The sequence below is a fragment of the Cavia porcellus genome, unplaced genomic scaffold (assembly GCF_034190915.1).
Source record: "Cavia porcellus strain 051 isolate PalLab524CR breed Dunkin Hartley unplaced genomic scaffold, mCavPor4.1 scaffold_8, whole genome shotgun sequence".
Lineage (NCBI taxonomy): Eukaryota > Metazoa > Chordata > Mammalia > Rodentia > Caviidae > Cavia > Cavia porcellus.
Genome location: NW_026947491.1, coordinates 70,823,443 through 70,838,325, shown reverse-complemented (window position 1 = coordinate 70,838,325; position 14,883 = coordinate 70,823,443). Strand labels below are relative to the sequence as shown.

The window sequence follows — 14,883 nt, the reverse complement described above, 5'->3', positions numbered from 1 at the left end:
TCTTTAGCCATTTCTATAATGTCAGAAAAAACTAAAAACTAACAATAGTTATTTTTCTAAGTTTATTTTTTTTCTATTATTTCATTATCAAGGCTTCTACAGAATGGGAAATTAAGGAGAGAAATAATAGAACAAAAACAGTAGAGCAATTGTTTTCACGACTTCATTTTAAACATTTTAGACTTTATGATCTCATTAGACCTTTAACCCTAACCAACCGTACTGTGTGGTTAACCACATTATTTACCGCTTGGAATGGAAAGCCACCATAGAAAGAGGTCATTTAAGGTCAGGATGAAATGCCCTTTCCTTCATAAACCTCTTGGGAAGAGTTAAGCTATTTTGAACTACCAGCTCACTGAATTCTAAAGCATTTCTTATCTTTTTACCACTATATGATAACTGACTTGAAAATGCCCATCCATTCCACTGTCATGTGAATTATTCCAGGGTGGAAATTATGGCATTCATTTTTGTTTGGCCAGCCCCATCTCTGGGATGAAGAGAGATGCGTGGCTTCGCAGATCAACAGCATCATATCCAGAAGTCCTCTCTCCAAAGTGTAACCCTGGTAAATACTAAGTTATTAAAGTCACTTAGATTTTCTGACCCTGAGTTTCCTTATCTATATATTGGTGATGATGTATACTTTGCAGTAGAAGGATTAATGGATAACATTTGTATATTAGAAGTAAGTATGAGTATGCGTTGCATTGAATAAATGCTAGTGATAAAATTATTGATGAACTCATATCAAAGCTTATTGAAAATATGAAAGGAATAATAAATTATTTCCTTTTACTGATTTTTAGCCAGTAATTCTTCAATAATTTCTCACAATGCACTGATTTAGAGTTTAAGTGGTAGTGTTAGAAAACTTGAAGGCTATAAATTTACATTCCTGTTTTGAACAAAAAGTTCCTTTACTATGACATTTATTTTTAGAAAAATGCAATTAAATGTATTTAATTTTATAAATATTCTAAGGAACAGTCAATCTTCAAAAACAGATAATCAAATGAATGCAGTCTGAAACATTAAAATGTATCATATTTATGACTCAGAAACCCTAAATTATTCAAAATTCATCTATTTCCTTTGCGTATTGCCTAAAGTAGTTTTTTACGATCAACTTTAGTTTATATCATAAAAAGAAAAATGTCTTACAAATTATGAACTCATTACATGTCTACATTAACATTTTATTTTTTCTTAGAGAATTGACCAAAATGTTCCATTTCAGACAATGATACTGTCAAAAAAATTATAGGATAAACAGATAAACAAAATCTAGTCTACAGTAGGATATTACTCATCTGTAAAAGGAAGGGTATCCATTGTACCACATGGATAAGTCGTGACATTATGCTAAAGAAAATAAGCTAGAAACAAAAGGACAAATACTGCCTGATTTCAATGATATGAGACGCCGAGCATGATGACATTCATAGAGGCAGAAAGTAAAGTGGTGATTGGCAAGATGTGGGGAAGGAGCAGCTGGGAGGCCTTGTTTAATAGGAAAGCAATTCACTTTGTGAAGATGAAAACATTCTTACGGGCATGGCAGTGACAGTTACACAATAGTTAATATACTTAACACCCCTGAGCGCTATGCTTAGAAATGGGCAACTAGTAAAGTTTATGTCACGTACATTTATCATAATCAAAAAAACATCAAAAACAAATTATAGGTATGTGTAAAGATAAAGCTTTTGAAAATGAAAGCTCTTATGGGATGGAGTGTTTGGAGACACAAATTAGATTTAGTGAGGGAAAAATAAAAGAACAGAGAAGTTGAAACAAACTCACTACATGACAGACCTGGGATTAAGAAATTGTCACTTTAGTTCAATCAGCACTGAAAACCTATGCTTCATCATGGTGTGAGATACACAGATGATCTGCCAAACATAGTCAGGGTGTGTATCTTTCATGTAAGCACAAATTCAAATTCTCATTTCGGTGTGAGTCCATGAATAGTTTGCATAATGTAAAAAGCACAGGTTTTGGCACTGCATAGACATGGGTTTGCATCTGGCCCTAAATTTATAAGCTATGTTACTTTGAACATGGTTAATTTGCTTTTCAGAATCTCAGTCTCCTCATTTATGAAACAAGGGTATGTATGTGTACTTTGTGGGAATGAAATGACACATAGAGTGTCACTTCATAGCATCTACTACTGCTGCCATCTACTACTGCTGTCCTTCTAAAGCAAGGACATGGGCTGGCTGTAGCATCTGAAAATAGCCTGGCATACCTGTAATGGTCTGGCCAATCTCACTGCGTTACTTTTATAATTATTTGTGCCAGCACAGAAAGAGCAGATCTTTTCTGATCATCAGTGGGCTTATCATTTGAAATAATATTTGCTTTATTTATGTTCAATATTATGATAAAACTTATTTAGATTATTTTCTTAACTTGGATTTTTACATACAAAGAGTGATATAGTAATGTAAATAATATGCTCACCTTTGTATAAAGAGGGCCCAGTGAAATATTTCAGGAATGGATGATTTTTATATTTGGATATTTACAGGAATTAAAATATATATATATACCGCATTCCTTAATTATGTTTACTTTACATTGATTTTTTTATATTACCAAACAACCCAAAAGTAATTTTTGCTATACCTCATTGACAGCTTATCTCTCAATTTTTGAAGACTGACTGAGATAATTTATCGATGTTAAGATACAGAAACTAAGGGTTCCTCAGTAAAAGATTGGAAGAACATAGAAACACCTCAAGGTCCATGCGGAGATGCTACAACTAAGGCCAGAGTTCCTTGTATCTTTGTGTCTGGCACCAAATATCTTCACTCTCAATCCTAAATTTATCACTCCAGCACTTGAAACTGCTTTGCTTACATCACTTGTTTAATTGGGATTACAGTGGCGGTGAGGCAGCGGGAAGAACAGAGGAAGTGCAGGTTGGATGCAGGGCTGCTGTCAGTACTTTGACCCAATGATTTTTTTTTTCTTACGTTTCTTCATAACCGCTGTCCTGAGAGGCATTTTGGCCAAGAGAAAAATGGGTTTAGGAAATTTGAAGCAAAAGTCATTTTAAAGAAAAAGCAGCTCAAGAATATCAGATGGAAAGCTGAGTTACATCAGGAAAATAGCAAAGATTACAAAGAGGGAGAAAGCCATGTGAAAAGATATTTTTAAAATTTTGAGCCTGGTCAGGAAAAGTGGAGAAGCATTTTGCTCTCTGTCTCCTTCTCACTAGCATAATGCCCATTCCCAAAGCTATAAATATTGTGGTTCAGTGTAAACTGTGGATTTTCACAGGTTTGTTTGTGCAACCATTCTGAGTAAGTACCATCTTATGATATTGGAAGAAAATGTCTTAAAACGGATTTTCTTATGTAACTCTTTTATACATTGGGGACTGCTTGTTTCTCTCCATTCTTTTCAGCTTTCCCACTTAATGACAGGGGTGGCTTTATCTTTTGTAAACTACATTCAAAATTATTACATTATTACCATGATTAGAAATAGTAAGAATCATACTTAGAAATAATTATAAATATACAACAATTCAAATAAATTTTTCTAGAATTATGATAATAGATGTAATTCAGATAAATAAAAATCTTACTGCATGCTGTATATCATAGGATTATGCATACTATTATCTATTTATCTATATATATAATGCTGAAAGACATTATTTGGGGGATTAGTATCTTGTCTAAAATTTTAAATAAAATTCAATAGAAAAAGAAAATCCAAGACAAAATCATTATATTCAAATATTATATAATATTTAAATATTTGAATAATAATAAAAATAACTTCCCAGCAGATATTACAGCAAGTTTTATCAATGCTCCATGCAAGCATGAGGTAAATAAACAAGAATTCTGAGCATCTTGAAAATCTACAGCCAGGAATTATTTCTTATAATACACTTCAAACTATGGAAAACTCATGATATTATTTCCAGAGGGCATATGAGTTTCGAGCCAATCTATTTGAAACATTTGTTTAGAGATTCTTTTTTTCTTTAGCCTGAATCATTTTGTACAAATTCATAAACATCCTTTACCAGAATTGTTTTGAAAATGGAAAATCAAAATGGTATCAGGGTTAAGATATTCATATTAACTGTAAGAACAGGAGACGTAAAATTGTTCAAATATACAATGGAGCATATGCTGAATTTATTATTGTTATTATTATTATTATTATTATTGTTGTACGTTAGACTACAAAAGCAATGAAGCCAGATGTGGCAGTGCATGCCTATAAACCCAGCACTTGGAAGCTGAGGCAGGAGGATCACTGTGAGTTTGAGGCCACCTGGGCTACAGAGTGAGTTCGCAGCCACCTTGAACTGCATAGTGAAACCTTGTCTCAAGAGGAAAAAAACAAACAAACAAACAAAAAAAAAAACAAAAAACAAACCTCCCAAGCACAAACAAATAAACATAAGAAATGAAATTGCCAGTAATTAATGTAATGATTAAATTTTAAGGAGAGGAGAAAAATAATAAGAAATTTATCTTGAATTACTTTTTTGCTGAAATGGGAATTGTTATTTTAAGTTTGGGATCTATGTATTTTTAGAGATATAATAAGATTTGACATTAGAATGGGGAATGGTGTAATATTACTTTGCCATCACAGAATAACAAGCGAATTTTAAGGTATTTTAAAACCAATAATTCACATAATAAACAACTTCTTGCTTGGTGAATATGAACTTTTTCAATAAAGTGAATTAACTGAGGTCCTGAAATAAAGATAATAAATTTGGCCCTCTATCATTAGGGGACAAAGCAGCAAATAGCAATTTTGTTGCTTAAGGTATCTCTGTTGAGTAATTCTGTGATTTCAATTTCAGATATAGCATACAACAATTTTTAAAGGAAAGCTTATTTGCAGTGGTATTAAAGTGCCCTTAACTTTGAAATGGTGCACGCACTAACGCATATAGGGTGCAACATTTTTTGGAAACTGGCTCAGTCTACAACTGGGTTATTTTTTTCTGGAAAAAATGACGTCATATGTGACTCTAAAGGAAATAATTTTATGGTAACGGGAAAAATGTTCTTGGTATCCTTTACACTGCAGTGCTGATTGAGTCAGTTCATCTGGAGGGTAATGAAGACTGTGGAAAGGTTTAAATCCTTGCTTTTGAACTCTTGGAAAGGGAGTCATACTAATGGCGCTCTCTGATATCTTTATCTTTTTTTACTATAAGGTGGAAAAGGCCTTCAGAAAGAAGGTTAAGGTGCCCTTGTCCTACAGTCCACATCTTGCTGTACCAAAACCCAATTTCATCTCATGTCAGGATGTCCAACCAGCCTCCATCTGTCTTTTTTCTCCATTCACACAGTCTTTTCATCGTCTGTCCATTCAGATTTGTATACATTTTATAATTTTAAAGCGAAGTGTGTTTGATATTAAAGAGAAGGTTTTAACAACAACAATAACCACACCCCTGTATTTACTGATGTTTTTGTATTGACTTCTGTAATAAAGAGCTAATAAAATGTCTTGTTATTCTCATATAAAGATGGGGAATTTACATTGTCTTCCTGCAGACACATCAGATGAAAATATGGTGAAAATAAGACAAACAAAACCTTATTTCTTATACAGAATAAACAGTCTTCATTAGAAAAGACAATAATGCAACCCAAAATAATACTATAATGCATAAAAGTAAATAAATAAATAAATAAGAATCTCCTATCAGAGTGAAACTAGTTATTCAGAGCTGAACCATTTAGTTTAATGCCTACCTTTGCATTTACAAGTTAGTTTTTAATGACATGCTTTTTGAAAGAAATTCCTCATCATCACATTGTTGACTGTGCCAATTATGTATCAAGGTCATGAAAAAAGAATATCAGAACAATGAAGACAGTACAAATAAGAGCTTTCAAATGATGAGTTTCTAGAAGTACTGGAATAAATGCTATCAAATAACTATAACAGTGAACTATTAGCAAAATATCTACTATTCCTTTCCTTATTCCTGTGTAAAATATCATATCTTTAACTTTACCACAATCAATAGAGAAACTGAAACCACATAGAGAAATACTGAATTCTAATAAGTGGTGAAACTGGAAATTAGGGAGAGTTTTAGTCAGTACTATGCTATAATAAGGCTACAGAACTTAGCTTCTTTAGTGTTTCAAAATATACCCTAGTCATGAAATATGCATTAGCTTTATCACAAATAATGATCATCTTAGGAAATGTACTTTGCTCAATATATAAAAGTGACAAAACATTCACTTGATAAATAAAATTAAAAAGTAATTTAACCATTGAATTCAGGTGAGTATATTATAGAAAATCTGTTATTGTGCAATAGTATTATCTTCTTTATGAATATTCCAAAATTTATAATTCCTCAAAATGTGAACTATGAAAGCATAAAAAACTTAACGTGTTCCATGATCTTGCCCTTTTTCTTTTATATTGTGCCAGTGGTTGAACAATTCATGTTATAAGAACGAGCAATGTTTACCATCTTTTCGCCTTAGTTCAGTCTAAGGCAAAAAATATAAGTCATATTCATTTATAATTCTGACAAAAATCACTTGCATGTTTTTCTTTGTTGATGATTTTCTTTGTTTACTCCTATATCTCCAATAGATGGAAAAATGTAGAATAGATCCTCCACAGCAAATGTTGAATAAAGAATGAAGAATTCCAAAATTGTATAAAGTTTTCAATAGGCTAAGTCTAGACAACATAGTATTATAAAATACTGTAAAATATCTAGTACATTACATTCTAAGTGCAATGCAAAAATCTAGGAAGTGTATATCAGATCACTGATATCTTACAGTAATCTCTGACTTACGAACATTCAAGTTGCAAATGTTCACAAATATAAGTAGACCTTGCATTACAAACTTTCCTAGATGCAAACAAATAGCAGAAGTAGCTCATATGTGTGTCAGACATTGCCACAGTCGTGCTGCTGTGTGCTTACTGTACAGTGCTGAGTGTATAGTAGAGCAGGGCTCAATCAGAGCCCAGGATTCCAGGAGCAAGAGGAAGAGCAGTGCTGATGTGCTGGGGACGCCAGAAAACACAAAGCAATAACCATGGAGATAAAACTGAAAATAACCTAGAGACTGAACTAAGGCGAAAAGATGGTAAACACTGCTCGTTCTTATAACATGAATTGTTCAACCACTGGCACAATACAGAAGAACAAGGGCGAGATCGTGGAACACGTTAAGATTTTTATGCTTTACATTACATATTTGTATCATAGTTGTATGACTCACTTTGTCAGACTTATGAATGAATATGACTTACAAACATCTTCCTTGAACAGAACTTGTTTGCAAATCAGGAACTCATTGTAGTTATTTTGCAAACAAAAGAAACACTGTTGTTTTTGTTTAAGTGAACTTTTATACTTATAGCTATAAGTATACTTATAGCAGTTCAGTTTTGGTTTTACTTTTTATCTAATGATAGCTATCTTTAATAATTGAATTCTCTTTTTTAATTTTAACATCTGCAGAACAAACATGCATGTTTGTGAGGAAACTGGCTATGAGTAGATGATTAAATTAATGATTTAACTGTGAGACAAAAGCATATAGGCTCTGTAAGGAATGAATGGTTAAAGTATGAGGCAAAAGTGCACAGGCTGTGTGAGAATCAAACGGTTAAACAAGAAGAAGCTTAGATTTAGTAAGGCACGTTGTGTCTGGCAGTGTCCTTCTCTTTTCCAGAAAAAAAAAAAAAAAATGCCTAGCCTTGACAGTTCCCTGCCCACAGTGCTTTGCTCTGCTTTTTTTCTTTTGCTCTGAGATTCTAAATAGAAGCCAGAGTGCTGGGCATCAGGGTTTTTTTTTTCTTCTCCAGAGTCTCCCTAATGGCCGGGCACCCTAGCTTTTAGAGTAACCCTCTGGGCTCTCAGTGACTGAACCAAGTCTGTTGTCCTGAGGAATCTTTCTCGGGCTTTACCCCACCCGTGGTCATTCACCGTGACACACGTCGCAATCACATATTTATTGATAATAAGTAGTAAAGTCATATGAGCACATTCAGTATTGTGCATTCTACCTCCCGCCGTATCATCACTCATGGGAACGTCACATGTCTTGCCTTTGCCAGTTGTCCTTGTTAACAGCAGTAATTTGAAAAGGTAAAAAGACAGATCTGAATTCAAATGGTAACCACGATGCTCCGGGATGAGAATTACTTTAGAAAGCTTTCAATCCTTGTTTTCTTTAGGTGTAAATCACAATATCATAGTAAATGTTTTTTTCAACAATTAAATGAATGTAATTCTATATAAAATAACCCAAGTTAAGAGTCCAATAAATATTCCTGTTTCCTAACTCAGTTTTTTATGTGTGAATTCTTCTATGTTCTTGTGTGAGAAGATTGATCAGAATTAAATTATAAATTCAAAAAGGAGTATTTTCCTTGGATGTTTCTTTTGTGTAAAGTAGAAATCAATCAAAAATTTTGTTTTCATTTGAAGTACACTATTGTACAAACAAAAATGATTCAGCAGGCTTTTCACAAAACTATATTAGTTTTATAAAAATGTGGTGTAGCCTAAGGATTTTCATGTAGAAATGAAATAACCAAAATTTATCATTAAATCTATGATTGATGTATTAAATAATACATGGGAATATACAAAGATATCTGTATATTAAATTAGACCTAAAAGAAATTTGGAAAGTAGGCTGCGCAGAGATTTTTCATTACCCAGGTGAGAAAACAGATTCAAAAGATGATTTGCTTAACTGTTCCTGGCAGCAGGTTGTGTGTATGCACATCAGATTGTCATGTATTATTTTTATCCAAATGTGTGCTCTTGAATGATATCCCCACTTTCCATAACCAGGATATTTACTATGATAGAGAGAACTGAAACCAGGAGTCAGATCATGTGCTATCCAACTACCTATCTGCTTATCCACCCAACTCTCTATCTCTCTCCATTTCTAACACATGTATATATTTTTACCACAAAAATTATTCTAATGAGCTATACGTACAAACTGGATCAATAATTATTCATATAAAACACCTACAGTTTTGTTTAAAAACATTTTAAATTTGGTTAAGAACCTTCTTGAGCAATTCTGAGATTTTTAATTTTTTTGTACAAATACCTTCAGCCAAAGAGATAGACAAAAGAAACAGTAGATGGTTAATTAGACCAGCACCTCTCGATTCTGCCACTAGATATGAAAGCTTGGGTAAATGAATTGACCTATTGGCTTTCTATAAATGAGAATATTACAAGTAGTAATCTTTATAAAATGAAACTAGATGACCTTTGATTTTCTTCAAGCTTTTTGCTACTAAATTTTCTCCAAGCTCTTTGCTATTAAAACACACACACACACACACACACACACACACACACACACACATTTACACATGTACTTTTTTATTATAAGGACTCATTGCTTCTAATAAAGATTTGATTAAATGAAACATTATGAGAGACATTGGCAAATAACATTTACCCTCTGTGAATTACAACATATTTTATTGGTTGAAATCTGCTTTCCATTAAAAATATTTCTTACTGAAACTGACAATTTTATTGTATCTGTTGTCCAGGCAAGCTGTGTGTTATTAATAACCATGCTTTGAGTGAGAACATCAACACCCACTAGTATTTAAAAAGATTTAGCAAACTTGGGATAATATGAATAGTTGCCAAGAAGGACAAGTGTACATCTGAATTATTTTTTAATGTATTGTCTTTTTTATTACCATTACACAAGCTTTGTAATCAAAAGCTATAGAGAGCTGAACCTGTGAAGTTCTTGAAAGCAAACAAGATATACAGCAATTGACATGAAAATTACTATTTTAAAATATAATTTCCAATGTTCCTCTTTCACTTTATTCCTTATTTTTCTTAAGCATTAAGACTTGTGAAATATAAATCCAGCACAATCTAAAGCTTTTCAATAATAATTTAGTAATATTTTAACCAACTACCAGTTTTTAAATTATAGTTTTAAGGCAAAAATGATAGGTTGGTATGGCTTTTCTAGGCTAAAAATTACTTGTTTATAAAATTTTATTCCAAATACAAATTTTAAGAATACATTTATTGTTGATGGTCTAGGAACATAAGGTCACATTCAATATATAATGATAAGAAAAGGAGTGGTCGCTTTATTCAGGATTCATTTTATATCATGTTTTATTCCAAAAATGATCACTCTTAATTCAATAATCCTCTGGAGATTAAGAGATATATGAACATGTTTATCTTTTGACAACTTCATTTTAATTCAAAGTGTTTCTCGTTATAATTTTTTTTCATATTTCAGGGAATGAACCACATTTGTATTACATGAGTTTCAAATAAGTGTATGTTTTGCTTTGTGTGTTATGAATATTTATTAGTGAATTAGCATATAGTTATTCAATAAGTTACTTAAAAACTGAGAAGAAAAACTGTCCCAAAGTATACATAATGCACCAATAAGAGGCATAATTTTTTCTATGAAAACGTGTGCTTCATTTTTTCCAGGATTATTCCCAAAGGACAGATCTTATTATTTGGCTGTAATTCCCAAAATATGTCACAGTAAATTCTACTTCAATAAAATTATGAAAAGTAAAAGAACTTACATCAGGCTACCTAAGTGACAGCTGAAATAACTTACACAGAAATAAGAAGAGAAAAATAATCATCGATGCTTTTGAAATACTGAAAGGACTAAGACATTATAATGAGATAAGTAATTATGTGCCTCTTACATAAATAGCTTAAAACAAGTATCTTTTGTTCTGTCCTTTAAAAATTCAGCCTTTTTCTAATTAGTATTGCACACAATTGAAATTGTTTAAAAAATTGAAATCATATAGCTAAAAGCAAAACAAGAGAGCCTAGTCTATCAATTGCAGAACAATGTTTATGTTTTGATTCAATGACTTTGTCAACCTTCTCTGGTTACAAGATGATCGGTAAATAACAGGTCAAATAGAAACCTCTCATTCATTTCATGTCTTGCAACACTTTTAAGTTATCAGAGTTTTTTTTTTTTTTTTTTTTAAATCGGTCCCGGGGATCGAACTCACGACCGCCTGCTTGCAAGGCAGGTGCTTATGCCACTGAGCTAAACCCCCAGCCCCCAAAGTTACCAGAGTTTAAAAAATATATGTGATATTGATTTATTTCACTTACGAGTATAACAATATGCAATATAGTAACCAGTGTTAATTTTCTATTTAAAAACTTGTATCATTTCTTTTTTGTGCTTTGTTTTTACAATAATAATTAAAAACCAAAAAGAACTATGTGAAACAAAACCACATGTGATATTAAAATCTGATCCTTAAATTATTTTTCTACCTACTAATATGTAAATATATTTGCAACCTGAACTGAAAGTTCTGCAGTTTTTCACATGTTTGGAGTTTACTGTTGTAAGTCAAGCAATAGTTTTTTCAAAAGAATTTGAATTATTGTCTTGTATAAAGTCTGATATAAAGTAGGAAATGTGTGGTCTTCTGTAGCTTGAGGAAACACTAAGTTAGAGTGAGGTATAAAAAGGGCTGCTTGTGTCTAAGCTTCAGACAGGTCACAAAGCATCTGGCTGCACCTGCCCCTCTCATACCTCATAAATTAATAAAATAGATTTGAGATGGATTTCATTCTATAATCATTACAATGACCATGTTTAGTGAGTGAAAACTAAGTTTGATTTTCCTATTAGTCTTTGGGTGAGTAAGATGTATACATATCCTAGGAAATTATAATTTTATATCAAAATTATAACCTTTCCCTTGAAATTTATTGTACTTTAACATACCTAGGTATATAGCCTTTTCATTTTATTAAGGTGCTATTCTTTAACATTTTTGGTTGCAATTTTAGTGAACTGCATTTTCAAGTTAAATCTCAAAACAATCATGGTAATAAAATTGGTACCATGTGGGTCATCAAGACGGGTTTTGGATTTTCAAATTTATTTTTCTGTTTTTTATGGCTACATATTTAAAATTTATAGTTTTTGGCATTTATAATATATTTAATTTTGCTTAATAAAAGAGTATTTAGGAAAATTACTAATAATACCTAAGGAAATGTATTTCATATTTAAAGCATCAAATTACAAGTACTATGAGTACAAAATATAGACTTATGCCTGAAAATTGTCATTTAAAATTTATAATAACTATAAACAAATCAAGCATATTAATATGTTTACAACATTGTTTAGAATAAATATGTTCTTTTGTATCACATACAGAGAAAGCTAGGTACTTTGTCTGAATTTTGCTTATTACATTTTCCCTTCCATAGAATTAAAAAAAGTTAGTAAAAAATAAACAAAACAAAACAAACAAACAAACAAACACCCCATGATGGACTCTAAATATTTTCAGCACCAGGGAGACATGCATCAAAAAGATTACCTTTCCCTCCTATCTAAGAGGATTATAGGATAAATGATTTTCAGTCTACTCAAGCAAACTGAAATGGAGTGGAGATTTTAGAAGGTTTTACTTACTTACCACACTAATTTCTTACCTTAGAAGACACAAAGATGAATATATCTATAATAGGCATTTCTTAGGTCTAAGTTTGTAGGTGATCTATTATAATTATTGCTGTTAAAGTACTTACTGTTCTGTTAGAAGTCTGGAGTGTTTTCTCTTTGTTTTCTTTCAGAATTCTTTTTTATTTCTAAAAGGAAAATAATACATGCCATGATTAGTTTGTAAAGATAGTTCTGAGTCATTTCAGATTCATTTTTAAGATTTCTGGGTACAAATTCCCTATAATGAATATGATCATTATGTATATCTAAAATGTACCAGTAAATTAAATTAAAAAATTTATATCAGGCTGGATGTAGTGTTGAAAGCCCATAATCCCAACACTTGGAAGACTAAGGCAGGAGGACTGCTGTGAGTTTGAGGCCAGCCCGGTTTATAAAGTGAGTTGAAGGCCAACCTGAACTGCACGGTGAGAGCCTGTCTCAAACAGTCACACACACACACACACACACACACACACACACACACACACACACACAAATATTTCTACCTGTAATTCTCACAACAATACCTCTAAGTACCAAATAGTATTGTATTTGTATATGTTTAGTATTTACACCATTGTAGATGGAATTTTAAAGGTGGTTTACAGAGCTAGAGATTAAGATTCTGTACATAATTTCTGTACTAATTTTGTGAGAAGTAAACTATAATATTATGTTTTCTAGAGTAGAGTATTGTGAAAACTGGGATAGGTAGGTATTATTAGAGAATATTATATTATTATATCCATTAAAAAAAGGAATCACAAAAATTTTACATCAATTAAATGCCTTGTGCTGTATCAATCATTAATATGATTTTATAAATATCTTATTTGCTTCAAGGTTAGTTTTAAATTTCATATTTTTACTGATATTATGGAAAACTGCAATATATATATACATATATATATATATATATATTGTATACATACTTGCCTATTTACAAGCTTAATAAATGTCTAAATAGAAACTAAAACTACTCTAGTATAGATTGAAAATCTCACACAAACTTTTAAACCCACCATGGGGTATGATAAGAATGACTATTTATCATTGCATGAAAAGTACAACTTTCAGTTTAGAGAGTGAGAAAACTAAATCCTTTGCAGAGATAATAATAGGAATTGCTTTAATATAATAAAAAATCAACATTTTTATTTAGCTTTTTATGTTAGCAACTCATAAATGAAAAATTTAACAGTGCTAGAAACTAGTGACTTTTAATGTGAGTTCTCATCCTCAAAAAATTAGGTATAATACAAGCCAAGAAAGAATGAAAGATTTTAAAATAGGTGCATAACTGGCAGGCTACTCTGTTGAGTGCTCTTGGAATCTATTGTCAACGGAACTACAAAAATATTTCAGGGCTGGCAGCTCTGGCTCCTGGCTCACATAGGTACTCAGTGGAAAAGATGTGAAGTGACAGCTATATGTCCAAAGCTGCATTTACCACATCTGTTCACGGTTAAGTATCGAAGGTCTGCTCTCATTTTATTCCTGCTTGAAACTCCACTGTTTTCTAGTAAAACCCATTAGGAAGAGCAATGTTAAAATGCACTTAGATTTCCCTGACTGCCTGTTAACATACAATTTTGAGTCACAATCGATTTTAGATAATATTTCTATGGATAGTTTTAGCATACTGATAGGCTTTTTTAAATAATTAAAACTAAAAATACAAGATTCTTTGGGCACACACATAAAATAGAGGACCTAAAACTATAACATACATGAAAACAAAAGCCTGTTTAACAAAGCATTTTTTAATTAAAAAAGAGCATATTTGACATTAGGTATATTACACATTACCAGGAGGCAGGCTTCCTTCAGAAATTCTGTAAAAGGATTAGATTTTGTGTGTTATACTTTCTTCAGGGCTTTGAGTTCATTTTGATTTTGCCTGGATATTTCTCACAAGGGTAAATTTTGTCCCTCTACTGTAGGGACAAAACAACTGTTTTAGTCTTGACCTATATCTTGAATATGTGCATGTATAGTATTTTCCTGATATCTAATTTCTGTCACCTTTATATATAAATGTATTTTATTTTAGAAGGTAAAAGTAAAAATGGCAATGGATTCTTTTGCACCTTGTATCATCTATCTGACTTTTTAATAATGTACTTGCTAAGAGTAGGTCTGACTCAGGCAGTTTCCTAGTATGAAAGCTTGACACTGATATGATTATTTATAATACATTTAAAAGTTAATTTGCTTAGATAAATTTACATATTATTTGCAAAATATTATGTATATTTACAGTCAATAAAACTGGTTAAGTTTTAGTATCATATTTACTCCAATATTAGAAGCACGGTTGACATGGAGAAAAAAATGATCTGAGATTTAA

The 14,883-nt window shown here is 31.6% G+C and overlaps 1 protein-coding gene across 2 annotated transcripts in view; it reads right to left on the bottom strand.

Moving 5' to 3' along the window:
• Positions 1–14,883, bottom strand: part of Syt1 (synaptotagmin 1) — a 515,260-nt gene that overhangs the window by 338,627 nt on the left and 161,750 nt on the right. For both annotated transcript variants that reach the window (XM_063255195.1, XM_063255194.1), the window contains exon 2: positions 12,617–12,676. The gene's annotated coding sequence lies outside the window, so the exon portion shown is untranslated. The remainder of the gene's footprint in view (positions 1–12,616; positions 12,677–14,883) is intronic.